Here is a 17,756-nt window from a genome sequence, read left to right as displayed (position 1 = left end):
CAAAAAATGCTGGAGATCACAGCAGGTCAGGCAGCACGGATAGAGGGAAAGCTATTTAACGTTTTGAGTCTGGATGACTCTTCATCAGAGCCTGACCTGTTGTAATCACCAGCATTTTTTGTTTTCAGCATATGTAATTAGCTAGGATACTTTCAAAAATGTGCTGATTGTTAATTACTGACAATGAATCACACTGGCACTGCAAATAAATTCCAAATGTAGAATGTCATTCCTTCAGGTTTCAACTGTTGTTTAATATTTTAAAAATGTGAACTTTTTGGTACTTAATCTATTCCCATAAATGAAAGCAAGTACTACAGATGCTAGAAATCTTATATCAAAAGAGAATATGCTGGAAATACTCAACAGGTCTAGCAGCATCTATGGACATCTGTGGACAAACCAGAGATAATGTTTCAAGTCATGATAACTCTTCATCAGTTCTGTCTGACATGCTGAGTATTTCCAACATTTTCTATCTTTCCCCATGTATGATTCTTTTCTCTATATCTGATTGAAGTTAAATTTACTCACTCCAATTTGCATTTTCTTATCAGGCACTGGTAATTTCACAACCATTTGTTATGAATTGTTATCAGTCGGGGTGATAGACAGCTGTTTGCCTTCACCTCCCAAGTTCACTCGTTGACCAAATCAGCTTGTACAATTAGGTACCTGGCAGGTACTCATGCGACTCAGCCAACGTTGTCTATCTCATATGCTGCAGGCAAGGATGCCCTGAGGCATGGTACATTGGTGAGACCAAACAAAGGCTACGGCAATGGATGAATACACCGCACAACAATCAACAAACAGGAGCGTTCCCTCCCAGTCGGAGAACACTTCAGCGGTCCAGGACATTCGACCTCGGACCTTCGGGTGACTGTCCTCCAAGGATTACAGGATAGGCAACAACAAAAATTGGCCAAGCAGAGACTGATAGCCAAGTTCAGTACCCATGGGGATGTCCTCAACCGGGAACTTGGGTTCATGTCACACTACTGGTGATCCCACTGCAACACACACACACACACACACACACACACACACACACACACACACACACACACACACACACACACACACACACCCTCTGTCATACACTCACGCACACACTCCCATACACACCCGCTCCCAGACTTAAATCCTCTCACAGACACTCGCATTCCACCCCCCACCCCCCCCATCCAAAACACACACACTCACATGCACACATATACATATAAGTTTGTGGGGTGAATTTATACTTGCAGAATTACATTTTACTTTGCTCAAAAACTGCATGAATCTATGTAAGGTTCTGTAAATCCGTTTTTTAGATTAGAATCAGTCTGACCATTGTGGCACAGACAGCCTCACAGAGGGCTAATACCTTCAATACCTTATTCGGGCTGACATGACACCAATTGTTAAAGTTCACTTGAGAATGTAACTTTTAAAAAACTTTTTGCGATTTACATATGAAAGAACTGAAACCAACATGGTCATTCTAAAAGATGACAGATTTAACAAATAATCTGGGTCTCTTTCAATATATAATTTCAGTTACATCGCACTGTAAACTTTTGCTATAAGTTCTGTGTCTTACAATCTTATTTTCCACAACCACCTGAAGGAGCAGCATTCCAAAAGCTAGAGCTTCCAAATAAACCTGGACTATAACCTGGTGTTGTGTGATTTTTAACTTTGTACACCCTAGTCCAACACCAGCGTCTCCAAATCATTATCTGGGTTGACAATCCAGCAATATCATCACTAGGCCATTGCCTCCCCTCAAATTCCTATTGACTTCAGCTTTGCCAATGTTCCTTGATGCCACATTCAGTCAAATGTGGCCTTGTTGTTAACTGCAGTCATTCTCAATACATTTCTGGAATTCTCATAATGGCAGATATGCTAATAGTGGGGTACTGCGTGGATCAGGGGTTGGGCCCGATGACATCAATAGTTTGGATGTAGGAACTAAACATGACTTTCCCAAGTTCACAGATTACACAAAGCTAGGTGGGAATCTATTCTGTGAAGATGATGCAAAGTGATTTTAAGAGGATTTAGAAAGGTTTCATGACTAGGCAAGAACATACTATATGGAATATAATATGAAGTCTTTCTTCAGTGCTAAAAGATTTAAAAAGTGTTGATGTATAAAAAAGGACTTGACGTCCTCACCAAGGAGTCTTTGAAGGCTAACATGCAGGTGCAGAAGGTATTTAGGAAAACAAATTAGCTTTTATTGCAAAAAGATTTGAGTATAGCAGTAGCAAAGTCTTAAATCAATTGTATAAAAGCTTTGTTGGATTGCATATGGAGTACTGTGCACTGTTTTACCTTAGCAAGGATATCATTGGTATTGAGTGAGCACAAAAATGGTTTATGATTCTGTTCGTTTACTCCCAAACAAAGGCAAGACTGCCCTCTGAAGAGAGATTGGGAAAATTGGGCCAGTGTTCTCTAGAGTTTCAAAGAATTAGAGGTGACGTCATAATCTTACAAAATACAGTAAAAAACAGATTAGATGTGGACAAGACGTTTTCCATCGTAAGCAAGTCCAAAATGAGGGAGACCAAATTCCTGATGCCACACTCAGTCACTGAGATGAGTTTTTTTTTAAGGTTGTGAATCTTTGAACTTCTATATGCCAAAGGGCTGTGAAAACTCAGTCATTGAGTAAAGCAGATATTGACAAACTTCTAAATATTAATGATGCAAAAAGATATGGAGATAGAGTGGGAATCGGTCAATAAAATAGATTATCAGCTATAATCATATTGAATGGAGCAAGCTTGACAGGATGAATTATCTACTCCTCTTTCTGTCTTCCTATGTTTCACCAACACTCCCTGTGCCCACTTTCCCCTTCAACATCATATCCAGAAGCTTTGACAAGATGATAAGCACACTAACTACAATTGGATTCATGGTATAGATAACCTCATGGCCAGATAATTGTCAAAGCTGCTCAGACACAGCGGTTGCAAGTGGAAACCGCGCAGAATCCAACACAGGTGACTTTGGGAATTGCGTTGGACATCTGATGGGTAATTCCTTTGCATTTGTAGAATCTTCTTAAAGTCAAAATTTCTGACTCAGTGAAGCTTAATAGTTAGCGAAGGAACAGATAGAGGATTAAAAATTACTCTCCCTTGATTCAACAGTTAGAGAGAGGTGATAGGCAGAAGTGGGTACTGCAGATGCTGGAAGTCACAGTCTTGGTTAGAGTGGTGCTGGAAAAGCACAGCACGTCAGGCAGCATCCAAGGAGCAGGAAAATCAACGTTTTGGGCAAAAGCCCTTCATTAGGAATGAAGGCAGGGAGCCTCCGGGGTGGAGAGATAAATGGGAGGGAGAGAGGTGACAGCCTAGTAATATTATCGCTGGACTATTAATTAAGAGACCCAGGGAATGTTCTTGGTTCTCGAACATCCTTTAGGGAAAGAAACTGCTGTCCTTACCTGACCTGGCCTGCATGATTCCAGACCCACAGCAATACGTTTGCCTCTTAATTGCCCCTCTCGAAATTATGGATGGGCAATAAATGCTGGCCTAGCTAGATACACGCATAATACTGTGAATGAATTACAAAAAAAACTCCCCCAACCCTCACTGCCCTGAATCCAGAGACCTGATATCTAACCTAACCAGCACCACATCCCAATCACCCCTGCAATCCCCCCCAACCAACCACTTCCTCCTCTAAAATCTGACGTCTATCAGTTTCACCATCCAAAGGACCTGATACCACCTTAGCAAAGCCAAAACCCATTCCACTCCATGACCTGAGGCGATAGCCACCACACCTCTCTCCCTCCAGCACCTTCTGGCTCCACCTTAGGCTGGCCAGATGCCAGCACGCCAACCCAGACAGGACTTATGCCATTCCCCAGGACCAAAACTTTTTCCACCTGGCCTATCCTAAGCATTTATTCAGTTGGCTTGCATCTTGACCAGCTGTTCACCTGCCATCCCAACCTTACGCTTCCTTGAAACACATTCTCTTTCACATGAAATGTCATGGTTGTTGATTGTGCTGCTGTCAAATTAAGCCATAGGCTGCTGTAAAAAGGAATGCAATTTCTACAAAGATTTTATGCACTTCTGAATGTATGACTTCACGTTTAGGTTTGTAACAGGAGGCCCGGCCCAGGAATCTCTCTACCTGTCGGTCAGGAGGCCTGGGTTCAAGACCGATCTGCTTCAGAGGTGCACAATAAGTATCTATAAGCTCATTCAGAAGTCAGTCCCATTTTGCTCTTTTGTATTAGGTTCTACTATCGTAACCAGAGAATGGTGACATCATTGTGCTCACAGTATTTGATCTCATACATCCAAGCTGACCTGTGCTCCAAAGCATTCAATCTGCATTCCAAACCATTACTTCAGTCATAATTTGGAGATGCCTGTGTTGGACTGGGGTGTACAAAGTTAAAAATCAGACAACACCAGGTAATAGTCTAACAGGCTTAATTGGAAGCACTAACTTTCGGAGTGATGCTCCTTCATCAGATGGTTAACCTGGTGTTGTGTGATTTTTAACTCATTACTTCAGTCATTGTTTGACATCTAATTATGATCAACTGAAATTGTTATAATATAGCATTCCAAATATATCAATGGCAAACATTTATTTTCCTATAAGATGCTCGGCATTATTCAACTGAAATCACTGAAATCAACTGACGAGTAATTAAACTGAAACAAAGTTATGCAAAATTCCTCAGCTTGGAAGCAATGAAGAAAAGTAAGAAACTCCGAGATGATAATTTGCCAAGTCTCAGGTGCTAGTGATTGTTAATCGATTAGTGATTATTATCAACTTACTGGTGCTAGCTATTTTGTTATTATAATTACTATAATCAGTTATAATGTAATATAGCTTTATTATATATTATTATAAAGTTCAATCCTACTATTTTCCTGTGCACTCCCCATCCTTCCTTTTCTCTTTCCCATATTGCAATCTCCCTGTACGCTCGTCCACTCACTCCATAGTCTCCCCACTCGCTTAATAATGCACCCTTCCTTTATAATGACCAGTCTCCTCAAACCCTAATCTCTGCATCAGAGTCGAAGAGTGTGATGATGGAATAGCACAACCAGTCAGGCAGCATCCAAGGAGCAGGAGAATCGACGTTTCAAGCATAAGCCCTTCATCAGGAATCAGCCCTATATCCAGCACCACACTCTTCAACTCTGATCTCCAGCATCTGCAGTCCTCACATTCTCCTAATCTCTGCATCACTCTCCCACACCCGCACATCCATGTCCATCCCCTTTCCTCAACCACAGTCCCAACCCTCCCATTCCAAACATTCTCCTCTCATTTGCCCTGCCTCTCTTCAATCACCTGCTCACCTCGGCCCTGCCTCATCCTCCTTCTGCTCATGCACTACCATCTCTGCCCCTCTCTCACCCTCCATCCCCCATCATTTCTTAGCCCTTCTTCACTCCATCCCTCACATTCACTCAGCTTTTCTCTTGGTCTCCTTATCAAGCTTCCTCTTCTCTGCTCACCCCTCATCACATCCTCTATGATCAGGTTAAATGTTGTCTGGAAATGAAAGTCATGTTGAAAATGTGTTCCAGTTCAATCTGTCATAGAATCTATGATCATAGACGGGCGACAGTGAGTCAAAAAGGTCCAATGGGGCCAGGTGGGGTGGGGCTGGCAATGGCTAGGCTTTCCCATTGCAGACCAGCTCTCCCATATGGCTTGGACTTGAGCTTCCAAAAGGGTAGAAGAGATATGGGGCATGGAGAGTGGAGGTGTAGTCCCAAGATGGTGTGCAGTCTCAAGGTCAAGGTTTCTTGAGAGGAAGGAGGAGTTGGGCACGCAGGCCCAATTGGCAATGTTTCTGGTAGGTTGAGGGGGCATTAACACTATGTTTTTACCTCTTTCTTCTATGGCCCAATTAGGTTTAAAATGCGCTGGGACTTCTAGCTTTCTTGGGTAGTATCACAAGCTAGCAGAACCACACCCTGTACCAGGTGGCGGAGTGATGCAGGCCCAGAGCAGGTTTCCTAGAGGTGTCCCTGCAGATGTCACACTGCTGAGACAACACAAAGATGCTGGAGCATGCTCAGGAGGAAGGACAACATGCCAGTTAGAATAGAAGGAATCAGAGGAAAACTCCAAAAATGCACTGTATTCCAAGAAAGCTAAATCAAGGGACAAAGATGGTGGGAAAATAAGTACAATAACTATTTGAGAAAAGAAATTAGGAAAACTACTGGGGCTAAAGGCTGACACGTTTCCTGGCTTAATGTGTTTCATTCTAAGATACTAAAGGAAGTAACTACGGAGATAGCAGATGCACAGATAGTAGCCTTCCAAGGATCCTTAGATTCTGGAAGAGTCCCAGACAACAGGAAAAATGCCAATGTAACACCCTTATTCAAAAAAGGACAGAGATAGAGGTAAAAAAAGGCTGTAGGCAATAAGCTTGACATTCGTTATTCAGCAGGATTTGGAGTCAATTATAAAGGATGTATAAGCAGAGCATTTGAAAATACATATTATAATCAAGTACGGTCAGCATGTCTTCATGAAGAGGAAGTTATGCTTGTCAAATTTGTTCGTGTTTTTTGAGAAGTAATACATTTGAATTTCAAAAAGACATTCAATAAGGTAGTACACATAATGCTAAATCCTGTGATATTGGTGGTAGTATATTAGCATGGATAGGTCATTGGCTAACTAACAGAAGACAGAGTTGGGATAAAAGGGCATGATGTGGAGAAGCTGGTGTTGGACTGGGGTGGACAAAGTTAAAAATCACACAACATCAGGTGATAGTCCAACAGATTTATTTCGAAGCAGTAGCTTTGGGACCGCCGCTCCTTCTTCAGGTGGTTGTGGAGTAGGACCACAAAACACAGAATTTATAGCAAATGATAACAGTGTCATACAATTAAAATTATATATTTAACAAACCTTGATTATTTTAAGCCTTTCCTCTTTTAGAATGGGTTACAGATTTCGGTTCATTAATATGTAAATTCCAGAACTTCTTTTAAGTCACTTTCTCAAGATAATTTAAGGTTTTATATTAAAAAAAAGTGACATCTCAGCTCAGACAATGCCTTAAAGGTGTGAGGATAAAAGGGAACATTTTCAGGAGCACCATAATTAATTACAATAAACATCATCAAATTGGGTGACAGAAGTGAACCAAGTTTGTTGATGAGACAAAAATAAGGGGGAAGGCAAGTTGGTGAGGATGACACAAAAGGTCTACAGAAGGATACAGATTATGTGAATGGGCAAGAACTTGGTAGATGGAATATAATACAGTAAAATGGGCAGCTATACGCTTGGGTTTAAAGAACAGAGGAGGTGAATATTATTTAAATGGAGAAACTGTGAAGAAAGACAAAGGATTTGAGGGACTTTTGGCATGAATTGCAAAAAGCTATCATCCATACTCAGTGGCCATTAGGAAAGGTAAGTGGAATATAAAAACATGGAAGTCTTGCTAAAACTGTCCAAGGTACATTGAGAATATTTGAACAATTCTGGCCACTGTATCTAAAGAAAGATATACTGGCATTGCAGGCTGTCCAGGAAAGGCTACTAGGTGGATCTCAGGTTTGGAGCGATTGTCTAATTAGGGGAGGTTAAGGTTAGGCTTGTAATCATTGGAGTTTCGAGCAATGAGAGACAACCTGATTGGAACACACAAAATTCTTAGGGAGTTTGACAGGATAGATGCAGAGGCATTGCTACACCTTGTGGGAGTGTCAAGGGCACAGTGTATAATCTGAAAGTGAGGACTTACCCATTTCAGACAGAGTGGAATTTCTTCTCTCAAAGGTAGTGATTCTGTGAAATTTGTTACTGTAAGATAAGCATTAAGTATATTCAGGGCTGATAGATTTCTAATTCATAAGTGATTCAAAGGTTATTCAAAACCTGCTTCTACTCCTATGTCTAATTGTCTTATGAGGTAAGATTTGTTTATTTATATCCATTTTATAACCTGTAAAATGCTGCACGTTATGCTTATATGCCTGCATACACAAATTTAACAAGCTGTGATTACTTTGATTGTTTTTGATCAGACTCATTCCAAATTACACCATTTAATTTCAATTGATGCACCGATAGAGTAACATCAAATTCAGTAATCAATGTCAACATTTTTTCATAGGGATATTCATACAGTAGAATTCCTACAGTGTGGAAAGACACCATTTGGCCATCGAGTCTGCAATGACCCTCTAAAGAGCACTCCACTCAGACCCAGACACCCTCCCTATCCCTGTAACCCCAAATTTACAATGGCTAATCCACCTAGCTTGATTATCTCTGGACACCATGGACAATTTAGCATGGCAATCCACCCAACCTGCACATCTTTGGAGTGTGAAAGGAAACCAGAGCACCTGGTGGAAACCCACACAGATACAGGGAGAATATACAAACTCCACGCACAGTCACCACAGGCTAGAATCGAACCTGGATCCTTGGTGCTATGAGGCAGCAGTGCTAACCAATGAGCCACTGTGCCACCCATGTAGCAGATATTGCGTAGTATAAACACTTCCATGGAATTCCACAGAATTTAACACAGAAATTGGTCATTCAGTCCAGTTGGTCCAAGCTGGTGTTTTTGTTCCAAATCTCCGCTCTACCATATATTTTATCAAGTTAAAAATCACACAACACCAGATCATAGTCCAACAGGTTTATTTGGAAGTACTAGCTTTCAGAGCATTGCTCCTTCATCAGGTAACAAGTGGGGCAGGATCATAAGACAAAATTCTGTGACTTTGATCCTGCCCAACTAGATACCTGATGAAGAATTCTGGATTAGTGGTGCTGGAAGAGCACAGCAGTTCAGACAGCATCCGAGGAGCAGTAAAATCGACGTTTTGGGCAAAAGCCCTTCATCAGGAATAAAAGCAGAGAGCTTGAAGCGTGGTGAGATAAGCTAGAGGAGGGTGGGGGTGGGGAGAAAGTAGCATAGAGTGCAATGGGTGAGTGGGGGAGGGGATGAAGGTGATAGGTTGGGGGCAGGGGGAGGGTGGAGTGGATAGTGGAAAAGAAAATAGGCAGATAGGACAAGTCATGGGGACAGTGCTGAGCTGGAAGTTTGAAACTAGGGTGAGGTGGAGGAAGGGAAAATGAGGAAACTGTTGAAGTCCACATTGATGCCCTAGGGTTGAAGTGTTCTGAGGCAGAAGATGAGGCATTCTTCCTCCAGGCGTCTGGTGGTGAGGGAGCGGTGGTGAAGGAGGCCCAGGACCTCCATGTCCTCGGCTGAGTGGGAGGGGGAGTTGAAATGTTGGGCCACAGGGTGGTGTGGTTGATTGGTGCGGGTGTCCTGGAAATGTTCCCTAAAGCGCTCTGCTAGGAGGCGTCCAGTCTCCCCAATGTAGAGGAGACCGCATCGGGAGCAACGTATACAATAAATGATATTAGTGGATGTGCAGGTAAAACTTTGATGGATGTGGAAGGCTCCTTTAGGGCCTTGGATGGAGGTGAGGGAGGAGGTGTGGGCGCAGGTTTTGCAGTTCCTGCGGTGGCAGGGGAAGGTGCCAGGATGGGAGGGTGGGTTGTAGGGGGGCGTGGACCTGACCAGGTAGTCACGGAGGGAACGGTCTTTGCGGAAGGCGGAAAGGGATGGGGAGGGAAATATATCCCTGGTGGTGGGGTCTTTTTGGAGGTGGTGGAAATGTCCACTCCCCCCAATCTGTGAGGCAACTGCTGTTTGGCTAATTTAATGAGGGGCTGCTTACAATGCCAAATAAAGGAGCTGAACCCAGCCGTTCAGTGTCCTGAGTGTTTGCTTATTGAAGATCAGGGGGAGCATCCGTATAGGGTATAGCAAACGGGGGAGAATATTCATCTTAATAAGTGTTATCTGACCCAACCACAAGACTGGAAGTGCCTCCCATCTTTTGATCTTGTTTGATTTTATCAAATAATTGGATAAAATTCCCTTTGAACAGCCGATCCAGAACTGGAGTAATGAATATGCCCAAATACCCAAAAACCCCATGTGACCACCTAAATGGGAATCTATAGTCACCCTTAAGACCTAGCTCCTTCGTAAGACCTGGCTCCTGGCATAGCCTGTGGTTTCGCAAAATTAATCTTGTACCCCAAAAAAGTGCCAAACACACAAATGCATTGTATCAGGCGAGGCACTGAAACTGCTGGATTTGTCAAAAAAATTAGGACATCATCTGCATACAACGAAATCTTATGTAAATTTGACCCCACTTCTGGAGTTGATGTATTGGGACCCCCATGAATGGCCTCCGCCAATGGTTCAATCACCAACGTAAAAGGCAATGGTGAAAGGGGACAGCCCTGCCGGCTGCCCCTAAAAATATTAAAATTGCTTGATCGTACCCTGTTGGTGATGACCGCTGTGAGGGGGCCAACATGGAGAACCTTTACCCATCATCTAAAGACTTCTCCCAAACCAAACCACTCCAGAGTATAGAAAAGGTACGGCCACTCAACTTGGTCAAATGCCTTCTCTGCATCTAGAGAAATCACCAATCCCTGTATTGATTGTTGTTGACATGCTTGAATTACATTAAGCAGCCTCCTAACATTATTGGAGGATCTGCGACCCTTTATGAAGCCTGTCTGATCCTCTTTAATACTAGAAGGTAACACAGTCTCCAGTTTTAATGTGAGAGTCTTAGAGAGGATTTTAACGTCCATATTTAAGAGTGAAATGGGCCTGTACGAAGTTCAGTCTTCCGCTCCTTCCCGTTTTTAAGAATAAGTGAAATATTGGTCTCTTTCAGAGAATGTGGGAGACAAACATGACTGTATGAATCATTAAACATATTGAGTATCGGGGCTGACAATATACTTATACATTCCTTATAGAATTCACTGGGAAGTCAGTCAGGACCTGGCGCCTTTCCACTCTGAAGCTGCCTCACAGTTTCCTTCACTTCTTGCTCTGATAACGGGGCATTAAGAAAGGACTATTGTTCAGGAGTGATGCCTGGGAGCTTCAGATCCTTAAATAAAGATTTCATTTTGGCCTGCCTATCCTCACAATCCTCGGATTGATATAACTTGGAGTAAGTGGGTGGCACAGTGGTTAGCACTGCTGCCTCACAGCGCCAGAGACCCGGGTTCAATTCCTGCCTGAGGCGACTGACTGTGTGGAGTTTGCACATTCTCCCGTGTCTGCGTGGGTTTCCTCCGGGTGCTCCGGTTTCCTCCCACAGTCCAAAGTGTGCAGGTCAGGTGAATTGGCCATGCTAAATTGCCTGTAGTGTTAGGTGCAGGGATAAATGTAGGGTAATGGGTCTGGGTGGGTTGCGCTTCAGCTGGTCAGTGTGGACTTGTTGGGCCGAAGGGCCTGTTTCCACACTGTAAGTAATCTAATCTAATCTAAAAAAAAGATCTCTGGAATGCCACATTAATCTTTTTAGAATCACATGTTAGGTTCCCAGGTCCTTCCTAATCGCCGTAATGGCTCGTGGGGCACTCCTTTTCCTGGCGAGATATGCTAAGTATTTGCCTGGCTTGTCACCATGCTTGTATAACCTTTGCTTTGCAAAAACCAGCTCCTTCTTTGCCATCTGCGTGAGCATGGAATTTAATGCAGACTGCAGCACCGTAATCATCTGTAACTTGACCAATGAGGGTCTGTCAAATTAAGCCTTCTCGGCTGCCTTCAACCGTGCTTCAAGGAGACTTTGCTGCTCACTCTTCTGCTGCTTCCTACTAGTGGAATAGGAAATAACTAACTCCCTAGCATAGGCTTTGGCAGTTTCCCAGAGGACGGATGAACCACCAACCAAGCCTAAGTTGATGTCTATGAATACCCAAAATTCCCTGGAGAAATACTCCACAAACTTATTATCCTTGAGGACAAAGGGATCCATCCATTCTAGTGCCTTGAACCCACAGTAACATTCTTAATCTTAACCATAAGGTACACTGGAGCATGATCAGAGATGGTAATATAACCAATCGTACAAAATGCCACCAAGTCCAGGGTTGCCGCAGGGGTCAGAAAAAAATCAATCCGAGTATGACATCTGTGCGGATTGGAAAAAAAACGTAAAATCCCTGACTGTAGGGTGGAGACGCTCCAGACATCCGCCAACCCTAATTCCCCACAAAGATCCACTAACTTTAGTTTGTACAGAGAGTATCAAGGGACCTTTGGGCAACCTGTCTACTGTGGGATCCATGACACAGTTAAAATCTCCCCCTACCATGATGTGCCGGAACTCAAGACTTGTCAATTTAGAAAAAGCATCTCTCAAAAATTTAAGGGAATGAGCTGGAGGGAAATAAACATTTAGAACACCATATTCTTCCCCATTTATCAAGGCTTTAAGAATTACAAACCTCCCTCGTGTGTCTTTAACACACTCTAACAACTTAAATGGGAGATTCTTCCTAATTAATATAGTCACTCCCCTACTTCTGGTATTAAGTGATGAAAAATAAACTCGGTCAAAGCCATTCTGCTGTAATTTCAGATGCTCCTGTCATCCGACTGTGTTGCCTGTAAGAAAGCAATATCCACCTTCCCCTTTCTAAGACTCAAAAGTATCTTCTTTCTCTCACTTGGTGATTGACTTCCCATGATTCCTGAAGAAGGGCTTATGCCCGAAATGTCGATTCTCCTGTTCCTTGGATGCTGCCTGACCTGCTGCGCTTTTCCAACACATTTTCAGCTCTGATCTCCAGCATCTGCAGTCCTCACTTTCTCCTCGACTTCCCATGATATTCCAGGTACACTCTTTAATCAAGTCATTAGTCATAACCTTCTGCAAGAACATTTAAATTCCAGACAGGAGGAACCCGAACCACAAATCACTGAGCCTTAGTGTCACATGTTCCACCAAATATAAAAACTACATAAACTAGTAAAACCACTACATTTAACAAACCTACAAAACTATTAAAAGTTAAAAACAACGAAAACCAAAAAACAAACCAACATATAAAGCACCAACAGCGCTGAATAGGGGAACTTCACCCCCTGAGAGGGGGCAACTACCCATCCCAGCCATCTTCACTTCTCCCAGCTAGAGCCGCACCGCAAACACAAGCAGAAAAGAGTAAACACCATAGAATACTAATATGAATAAAAAAACATCTTTTTAAAAGAAAGGGAATAAATACCCCACCCAACCTTTGGTATATCCTAACTTAGAAATTGAAAATGTACATTCAACCGCCACCAAACATGGCTTAAACCAAATTATTATCAATAAAAAAAATAGAAACATAAAACTCCAACTGGACCTTCTCCGTTTCTTTTACAACAATAAAGACATACCCAAACAACACTATTTATACATACTAAAACTGTTCAAATTAGGTTAGTTTGTCCACAAAGTCTCTTGCCTTCTGTGAAGAGTCAAAAAGATGTATGGATCCATCTAAGGTGAATCGAAGCACTGCCGGATACCTCAGGGAGTACTGAATCCCAAGCTCTCTTAGTCTTTTCTTGACACCGTCGTAAGATTTTCGTTCTGGATCACCACCGCTGAGAAGTCCTGAAAGAACATGATCTTCGAGCCCTCATAAATTAGGGCTTTCGGATCCTTCCCCTGGATTCTGGAAGCCGCCATGACTCTCTCCTTATCCTAGTAATGATGGAATCGCACCAGAAGAGGACGAGGACGGTGACCTAGACACAATCTCCGTGCTGCGGCCCAGTGAGTCCTCTCGATCTTCAATCCTCTCATGCCAGTCTCTAAGTCAAGGAATTTCAGCAGCCAATCATCAACAAACTTTACAGGCCGCTCACCTTCCTTATCCTCAGGCAGACTGATGATCCGAATGCTTTTTCTCCTGCCTCTGTTCTTGAGATCATTCACTTGGTCACGCAAGTTACGGACCTGCATCTCCAGGGCTTGGATCCTATCCTTGGATGAACTGGCATCAGTTCCCACCACTGTGACCCTGTGTTGAACCTCATCCATCCTCTTCACCAGGTCTCCCAGCTGCTGCTCATACTTCTGCAGCATGAGAGAGACTGGAGTCAACTTCTCTTCAATCTGCTTCCCCAACACTTTGTGAGATTTCGCGTACTCGAGGTGCGCTGGCTTTTTATGCTACTCTAAGATCAGACTAACCTACATACCCTTCATTGTACTAACTTCCATGTACCTATCCAAGAGTCGCTTAAATGTCCCTTATGTATTCTGTGTTAACTTAGGATGATTTTCTTTGTATCAGTGTAATGGAGCATGTCCCCAGCTCGGTTACTTATCTGCTGCCTCTGAGAAAGAGACACTTAATCTTCAAAGTAGAAACTGATGGTTCACTAAAATTAACATGAAACCAGTGGCATGAGTATTTAGTTTCAAAGGAAATAAGATTAAATACAAGATTGGTAATAGAAGGTATGTTAAATTAATTTAAATATCATGTTTTAATCTACATTGTGCATTTTTCTTATATTTAGCAACAAATTAATAATAATTTAGATTTTTAAGAAAACATCAAATTTCAGGTTATCACATTATATCGTCCTTTCCTAAGCTTAAAGTTAAAATTACAATCCTTTTCTATTACTTCAAGTGATATCTGGTAAGCTTTACCAAGCAGCTAACTAAACAATAAGGTGATTAGGGCAAAGATGTTTTAATTTAAGCCTTGACTTAAAAACAATTAAGGTATTAAAAATTTTGCAAATTCAACTTCACTTCAGAAATGGAAGGTGTGCCATACTTTGCGAACTTTAGCAAGTACAGTTTTCAGTCCAGGACTCCCCCAGCAGTGGCATTGCCATTCATTCTATACTTAAATATTCTTCAATTTCAAAAATAATGTCTTCCAAATTATTCCAATATACAGCATTCCAATAATCACAACAAAAAAGTACCTTGAAAAATCTGATGAAAACGCCTGTTCACGACAATAGCATTACATCAGTTTCCTTAAATTTTATGTTTAATTACCTTCTTTTGCATGAAACATTTCTTGTAAAACAGTAATCTCAGTTAGGTAAAAACAATAACTGCAGATGCTGGAAACCAAATACTGGATTAGTGGTGCTGGAAGAGCACAGCAGTTCAGGCTGCTCGTTGGATGCTGCCTGAACTGCTGTGCTCTTCCAGCACCACTAATCCAGTAATCTCAGTTAGCCAACATGCCTGGATCAAGATAACGGCAGCAATGTCCAGGATCGAGGACGTGTTTACCAAGGTTTGGTGCTGTTATAGCAGAAGGTTTGAGACTTAGCATAAGTCAAACACAACTCTAAGGAAAAGGCTCAGACATCAGGAGCAACAATGTTCAGGCATGATATTGTTACAGACCAGAACCCCTCAAAATACTTTATGTTGGTAGCCTAGACCCTAAATTATCCTTAATTTAGAGGCAAATATAAAGCATGCGATTTGTCAAACTACTCGACATTGAGCAAAACACAATTAATTAAACAGTTGGTAAAATATAACCAAAGAAACAGGAATTTTAGAATAGCTTAACTCTAATGGAAAACTTAGCCAAATAATAAACACAGTGCCCTTTACTAATTAACTGTTCCAATAATGTAACATTCCATAAACACACACTTTGGCAAAAAGGAAAATGTAAACAAACATTCTCACATGCAGTTCTCCAATCCAGGAACAAAAACAATCCTAAGAAAATTCAGAAAACGTAGCAGCTAGGAGACATTCACTGAAAATTCTTTTGCGATCCCAATATCTTCTGTTTAAAAGGAAACCTATAAACTAAAAACAAACTATAAAGCCTGATCTATAAGAGCTGGCCCCATCCAGGCTGCTTCCATTGTTCCAACTTTTTAAAAAAAACTGTAAACTCAAGTGGTCTTCAGCAGTGGGTTTAGCACCTCTGCCTTACAAACTCTTCAAAAAATAACTTCCTGAAAGCCACAGCATCGTCACACCTCCCTCCTTAAAAAAGAATCATCAATATACAAAGATGACGTCATTTTTACAAACCCTTAGTCTTACTTTATCAGCATAATACAACACATACACATTACATTGATTCCAAGTATGCAAACATTCACTGTTGCATCAATTTCAATCTGTTTATTCCTCCTGCCGAACATCTCTGTCTTTCTTCATCAAAGCCAACTTTAGAGGGTTAAGCCTAACGGTGTTGCTTAATTGGAACAACATTTCCTATATCTACTTCATGCATAACTAGATTAGTACTTCCAAGCTTATTCCCACATATCTCCTCACATGATTGCAGTAACTCTAATTTCGATCTTCTTTTGGAAGATAACTGAATAATTTATTCCAATTTTTGAGAACTTCCTCATTGTCAAATTTAATTTTGAGAATGTCCAATTCAGAATCCTCTGAACATGCTTCTTCACTGTGTTGTAACCAGCAATACGTTCTCCTTTTGTTTCCCTTCCCAATAAAAATACCTTTTGAGCACATTCAGATGACACACAGAGATTTCTTTATTGGATGTAACATATCCGTTCAACAGCATTTGCCCATTTCATTCTCCCAAACCAATAATCCTTCGTGTCTTCTGCTATTCTTACCCATTCTCTAGGACACCTCACTATCTCTCCTACTTATGCATGACCACTAACTGTTCTTCCATCCGCTTTCATTATTCACAATTCCTTCTTTTGTCCCACAGCAAGAAAATTTGGCCCATCCCAGACTAATCTCACGACAGTACCATTGAGGACAAAGCTGTAGTCTGTAGACTGGTTGCACTTGACATACAGGAATGACCGTGGTTCAATCCCTACACCACAAAAAAACATGGATCTGGTAGAACAAAGACCTTACCATTGGCAACCCCCTCAACTACAGATGGAAGAGCCAAACAAGCACAGTGAGTTACCGCTAATAAATGAACATAAGAGCTAAATATCCCAGGTAAATGCATGAGTTGAGTATCTGTCTCTGCACATAAAGCAAACTGACAGAAGGATGCAAGTCATAGGTAAAATCATTCCACAGAAGTCGGTGTCGCATAGAACACACTTGACACAGATCTAGCTTCCTCAGAGCCAGCTCTGAGTGTCAGAATGTCTGACACTCCTGTTTTAATCTGTCAACCAGGATCCTTGATTGGATCAGATTAACAGCCCCAATAGTAGATGGGTGGTGAAAAAGAGAGTATAGTGTTTTTCCTGATTACCAGCAAAAGAAGGCCACACCAACACAGGCAGCCAGCCTGCAGCATGATAGCGGCCTAAGTCTATTCTATATAGTCCACCTGGCTGAACTCGTTTCAACTTCTACATTCCTCCCCATCTGAGCCTGAGGACACAGGCCAGTTCATTTTCATGTAGCTTCTCCTGGGGTGTTTCAGCACCGGGTCAGGTTCCTCCTACTCTGTATTGGATATGACTGTGTGTAACACACAGTAGCTTGCTTCTTGCACTGGTAGGGCATTGAAAGGGATCATTCTCTTCCTCAGGCAGAAAAGGCATCCAGGCAGTGGCATCCACTGTATCCATCTCAGATTCAAATGTCTCTTTAACGCTTGATGGACAGGCAGAACCCACTGGTTCCATCAGCCTTTCTGACTGTTCTGAGGATTTCAGTATGTTTTGCTCCCACCCTGTTTGCAAGTTTGCAACTTTCATATGATCTACGTGCTGGTTAAGGACCATTGTTCCTACCTGAACTTTATACATCAGTGGTCCTGACCTTGTGCTGACCATGTCTCTTACCCATGCAGGGCCATTCCTGTGGTTCCTACACCAAACATCAGCCCCTGAAATAAACTGTCTCTCTCACTTAGCAGGAGTCCTGTGTCTGGCAGTGGCATTCCTGACACCATTTCACCCTCCTTCCTAAGTC

General features: G+C 42.1%; 1 protein-coding gene across 10 annotated transcripts in view; it reads right to left on the bottom strand.

Moving 5' to 3' along the window:
• The window catches only part of srrm3 (serine/arginine repetitive matrix 3), a 779,036-nt gene that overhangs the window by 719,264 nt on the left and 42,016 nt on the right, over window positions 1–17,756 (bottom strand). Inside the window, exon 1 of one of the 10 annotated variants that reach the window (XM_072589344.1) lies at window positions 7,775–7,793. The exons of the other annotated variants lie outside the window; for them this stretch is intronic. The gene's annotated coding sequence lies outside the window, so the exon portion shown is untranslated. Of the gene's footprint in view, window positions 1–7,774; window positions 7,794–17,756 lie in introns of those variants that run through there. 10 annotated transcript variants of the gene reach the window in all.

This window comes from Chiloscyllium punctatum, chromosome 19 (genome assembly GCF_047496795.1).
Source record: "Chiloscyllium punctatum isolate Juve2018m chromosome 19, sChiPun1.3, whole genome shotgun sequence".
NCBI classification, from domain to species: domain Eukaryota; kingdom Metazoa; phylum Chordata; class Chondrichthyes; order Orectolobiformes; family Hemiscylliidae; genus Chiloscyllium; species Chiloscyllium punctatum.
This window is presented reverse-complemented; position numbering and strand designations above follow the sequence as displayed.